Source organism: Hibiscus syriacus, unplaced genomic scaffold, assembly GCF_006381635.1.
Source record: "Hibiscus syriacus cultivar Baekdansim isolate YM2019G1 unplaced genomic scaffold, ASM638163v2 tig00111877_pilon, whole genome shotgun sequence".
NCBI classification, from domain to species: domain Eukaryota; kingdom Viridiplantae; phylum Streptophyta; class Magnoliopsida; order Malvales; family Malvaceae; genus Hibiscus; species Hibiscus syriacus.
Window position 1 is genome coordinate 2,117,435 of NW_024063208.1, and position 6,000 is coordinate 2,123,434.

Sequence of the window (6,000 nt, forward strand, 5' to 3'; positions counted from 1 at the left end):
TTTTGAACTTAGGACTCGTTTAGATTAGTTCTAGTTTGAAATAATTATCGGGCATTGGTTATATGATGATTCTAAACTAGTTTCTACAACGAATTTCATCAAAAACACATAATTTTTCAAAATTAAAATTTCAAATTTTTTTTTAAAAAAATTAAAATTAAGTGATAGTTTTGATTTAATTGTGTTGTTTTCATGAAAACTATACATATTATGATATTATTTTAAAATATTTTTCAAAACTTTGCCCATTAGGATTATGTTAGAGAACCTTGAATTATTGAGGACTCATTTGAGTTTTGGGATTAATTGTTGTGCATACATGTGTTTTAAAATTGCAGGTGATATTCCTTTTCCGATTTTCCTTACCATGACTAATCCTAAACGCCCTAGGACATCCTCTAGTCGGTCTCACCAAAACCGTCCTCCCGTTCCTCAACATCCTCCTCCCGATCCTCCGATGGAGTAGACTTACTTGCCATGCTTTCTTGTTCTTAAAACTTGGATTTGATTTTTGTGGTTTGATTGATACTTTGAACTTGATTAGTTGTTGGATGTTTGTTTTAGGATGCTTGAACTTATTATATATATTTGGTTTGACATTTTAACGCTTTCTGTTTATTAATTTTGCATCATTAGAAATTTATGACCAAATTATGCCATTTCACATTTTATTATGAATATGTTTATGAAAACTAATGGCTAATCTCTCTTTTGATTGTGATCTTAGCAGCTTATTATTAATAAATCAATTGGCTAACGTTTTATAGAGTCTTTTTGATTTAACAAAAAGGGGGAGAAATTTAAGATGTGCTATAGTAAGGGGGAGTAAGTTTTTGATGTGCTATAGTAAGGGGAGTAAGTTTTTCAAAATCAATTTCAAAAATAATTTCTTAAACAAATCTTAAAATTACTTAAATGTTTGTTATATCAAAAAGGGGGAGATTGTTGAAAACATTTTTGATATTTCGATATAACACATTAAGTTAAATGAATTTTAAGATTTTACAAATGATTTTACAAATTTATATTCGATTCAATTAACCGAATATCAAATTATTACTCCAAGTTTTTCAAGATCAATTTTAATCCTTACTAAATGTGTAAAATTGTGATTTGTACTTAAACTATTTTTGAAACAATTTTCACAAAGTATTTTGAACCAAAAACAAGCCTTAAATCAATTATTCAAAGGCATGCACCGATGCATCAATCCATGCATCGATGCATCGATGAATTAATTGAACATCGAATGCATTCCATGCACCGATGCACTCTCCATGCATCGATGCACTCTGAATATTTTCAAAACATCGAATGCATTTGATGCATCGATGCACCAGGCTATTTTTCAAACATCGAATGCATTTTATGCATCGATGCATCCTTAGTGCACCGATGCACTAAGTGTCCCAACGGTCAAAATATTTGAATTTTACACAAATGCACCGATGCATCCTTGATCATGCATCGATGCATGAGACGCTCCACCTAGAAAAATTAATTTCTTTCACACTTAAACGGCTATATGATCTTCACTAATCATCCCCAACGTTCAGAAGTGATTCAAGGTGTATTTAAACAAGTTCTGAAGCCCTTGATCAACAAGAAATCATAGAGAATCAAAAAGAAAGCATCAAACCTCAAGTTTGAGCATTTCAAGCCTATGTTTCATCCAATATTCATTTGCTTTCAAGAACACTTTTGTACTCAATTGTATTTATCTTTGAGTGTTCTTTTCTTTGTTCTAGAATTGTGCAAACATCTTACCTTGTGAGGTTTTCTTGTAAGTTTGCAAATTTGTAATCTTCTCTTTGGGAAAAAGAGTGTTCTCAAGAGTTGGGGTATACTCTTGAGGGATTTTGTAAGGTTATCTCTTTGGCCTCAAAAGAAAGAACAAATTAGTGAATTTGTTGGAAAATCTTTAGTGTGGATAGCTAAGGTAGTGGACGTAGACTTTGTTTGAGAAAGTCGAACCACTGTAAATCACTGTGCAATTACTTTCAATTTTCTGCAAAAGCTTCCACGAAATTTTTAATTGCCAATTCACCTCCCTCTTGGCCAATTCCGTCGATCGATTAACTCAACACAAGTCAAACTCGAGAATCGCTGAGCTCGATTCGAACTTGAAAATTTAAAAGTAAGCTCAACTCAACTCAAACTCACAAGCTAAAAATTATCAAGTTCAACTCAAATTCGAAATATAATATTGAAACTTGAACTCAAAAATGCTTGAACTCAAAAAAAAATTAGAAGCTCGATTGAAGCCTAAAATTCGAGCTTGATTGAAGTGAAAGAATAGTTCACTCAATGCTCACCAAAAGACTCCATGATTTTGAATGTCAAATTACCTCTATTATTTATAGAAGTTAGTTGAGATGCGCTTCTATTTTTCTTAGCAATGTGAGATTGTTTTGTTCTCATATTTTTACTTTTTAGACTTTTGGGATGCTCTTCTATGTTTCTTAGCCATGTGGGATTGTTTTTTTAAAAATATTAAACCAAACAATATCATTTTGTTATTATTTTTTAGCCCCAAATTTATTTTTTAATTATAGTTATATAATTATATTTATTATTTAATATGTTTTACCTTAAATATTATGTTGTAGTTAATTTGAATCATTTTGTTTCACTTGATTTTATGGTTTTAACTTATATATGTTATGACTTGCTTTGAATATGACTTGTGATATAAAAAATTATTTTTTATTAAATATTTTTGGTATTTTTATTTAATTTTTTAAATAATTATGACGTCGTCCGGTTCTTCAGACCGGTCGGACCGGTTCGACCGGTTGAACCAGTAAACCGATAGCATGACCGGTTCGCTAACCAGTCCGGTTCTGAAAACTATGGTTTTAACCCCAACCATTTTGCACTATCATCATCATTTTTCTGAACTTTAACAACTCCTCAATTGTTTCATCAAGTTATGTGTGGTAATTAAACACATAAACAAAGTTATTGATGTGACAACACGACTTCGCGCGATAACCCAATTTTTTTTACCGAGCCAAACTATCAGGAAATTTTACAGTGCGACACCTTTAATATAAGGTTAAAAAATTGTGTTATTGATTTTGTTATTATTTAAATAATAAAATCGGTAAAAATTACCTAAAACATTATTATTTATACTTAAAACATCAATTTTTTTAATATTTCCGGTAAAGCGTCCAATAATAACAAAACTGGTAGAAAAAATAACAAAACAAGTAGCGCTTTACCAAAATCGGTAAAACGTTCAATAAAAACAAAACCGGTAGAAATAATAATATTCTCGTTAATTTTTTACCAGTTTTGTTATTTAAATAATAACAAAATCGATAACACATTTTTTAACTGTATATTAAAAAAGTCACACGTGATCATATCCCCCAAACCATCGGTTTGTATTTATATAATATATCTATATAAACACTTAAAGATAACAGAGAATGAAGGATTTCAACATAATCTCCTTTTCATCATTGCCCACATCAATACTAAAATTCACTCCACTTTAAGATCAAGTAAAGAGCCCATTACATCAAAACCCCAAGAAACAAAAACAAGTAAACTGACTAGGACTAGGAGCAATAACCAAAACGGAAGGAGCGAAAAAGGAAATGTGGTTCAAATGGAGATGCGACACACATTTAACCGCATTCTAAACTAGCGACCGCTATTGGGACACTCTTTAGCGAAATGCTCAGATCCTCCACAGTTATAACAAGCACCACCACCTCCACCGCCAACGCTGCCACCGCCGCCACCGCCGCCCTGTCCACAGTCACGTGCTATATGGCCCATCTCACCACACTTATAACAAGCATTGTCGCCTCCACCTCCACCACCGTCGCGTACGAATCTCGTGGTGCCTTGGACGGGGTTGTCGTTGGGGCCAGTAACTTCAAGGGCCTTCAGAAGAATCGATGACGAACTTGACCTCTTCATCAGAGGTGAGGCTACGGAAACCCTCGGATTGGAAGGCGAACTGATGATTGAACAAATTATCACCACCGTTGTTAGGGTTATGAAGCCATACCCCTTCTGATCATCGAACCACTTCACATTCCCAGACTGCTTACTCTCACCCATCTTCAGAGCAAAATCCCCAGAAAAATAAAATCTCAGAGAAACGAAAAAAAGAAAAAGATATCCAGAAATAAATACATTGGTTGGATGAAATAGGGTAAATGTGTGTTAGAGTTGAAAGATAAGCTTCGGCCAATCATTGGCTGGATATGCTGGGTAAAGGCGAATATAGGGTGGCCTTGATTAATCTGGATAGATTCGGGTTACATACATAGTTTTGGTGGATGAATCTCTCAACGAAGATATTTTACATACACAATGACTCAACTCGAGTCACACATTTGATTTTGGTTTGGTGGTTGAGTATATTAAACAATGCTACTAGCATGGTAACATAAGCACGAACGTCAGTCCAAAAGTGAGGGAATTAATTGGGTGAATTAGGGCAAATATGTGCTAGGGCAGAAGATAGATCTTTACTCAACCATGTGATAAGGATGTTGGAGATATTGGGTAAAAGGCAAACAGAGGGCTAAGGCTTCTCTAAAGGCTGGTGTTCATGGGCAATTATGGTGCAACAAGCATGATGGATGGCCCTAGGACAACCGCAACATGTTGGTAAAACACATGGGGATCAGACGACGATGACTAAAGGCCTCAGAGAGTTTCTTACAAGCTGTAAATCTTCTCTCTTGAGTTAAAATTGATTGTCCTATTGTTTAGATAACTTCATCGTCAACTATAATAGTGACATCTTATTAGGATCGAGTCATTCATTTCTGAAAAAGTAGATGCCAAACTTAATCATACATGTTAATGATACAAAAAGCAAACTTGGCCAATAATAATTTACAGGTCCGATTGTTGCATTTTTCATCTCTTTACCTGGCTTCTGGACAGACCTGTCTGTTTTGCAAGCATGATTTTCTCTGAATATTTAGGGTACCTGGTCAAAGCCAAATTCAGAAAAGGTTAATGAACTGAAATTCTTAGCATTCAAACATGAAAATAACGAATCAAGCACATACGAATGGAGAAAATGTTCAAAAAGACAAGCACGCAGGACCGAAACAGAGCTTTCAGGAAGCCCTCTTTGAGGCCTCCATGCATTTCGCATGGACTATGGTGAAACATACGCTCCCGTAGCTAGGATGGAAGCAATTAGAATGTTATTAGCATTTGCATATTTTCATGAATTTAAATTATAACAAATGCTTCTTTAATTTTCTTAGGCTCTATGCATGAAATAAATGCAACATAATTACAAATATTTCTAAGAGAAGATCGAGTTGTTACCCCTTTAAAATGGCCCACCTACTTATCACCAATTGGCATCAGAGCCTAACTCATTTGAAGGTTTAATCACCTTTTGAGTCGATTCGGGAAGAGTTATATCGATAATCAAAGTCATCAATGGCCTCTACTTCAAACTTCGACTCCGGTCTCAATTCGATGCCCATCAACAAGCCTCTTTTCTTCAATGGGGGCCTATTAGAAAAATATGATGATGTACTTCATTCAAGCAAGTGACATGGGAGCATGGAATGTTGTAGAAGAAGGATACTTCAAGCCTCTCACTCATCCAAGATTATGGAGTGAAGGAGAGACAAAAATGTTCCAGCTCAACTCCAAAGCCATCCATATCATATTTTATGCTCTTGGACCAGATGAATACGGAAGAGTTTCATCTTGTACAACCGCCAAAGAAATATGGGACAAACTTCAAGTCACTCATGAAGGTACCGATGAGGTAAAGAAATCTAAAATTAGTATTCTAACGCATAACTATGAAAATTTCAAGATGAAACCAAATGAAGATATCAAAGCTATGACGGATAGATTCTCAACGATTGTCAATGGTCTCAAATCATATTGAGAGATCATTTCAAATGAAAAGCTTGTGAGGAAGTTAGTCTACTCCCTCCCAAAATCGTGGCAATCAAAGAAGACGGTAATCATCGAGTCTAAGGATCTAACATCCTT

At 34.6% G+C, this 6,000-nt stretch overlaps 1 pseudogene; it reads right to left on the minus strand.

Annotated features, from left to right (window-relative positions):
• Positions 1-3,654: 3,654 nt before the first annotated feature.
• On the minus strand, positions 3,655-4,080 carry LOC120172717 (annotated as a pseudogene).
• Between the last annotated feature and the right edge of the window lie 1,920 nt (positions 4,081-6,000).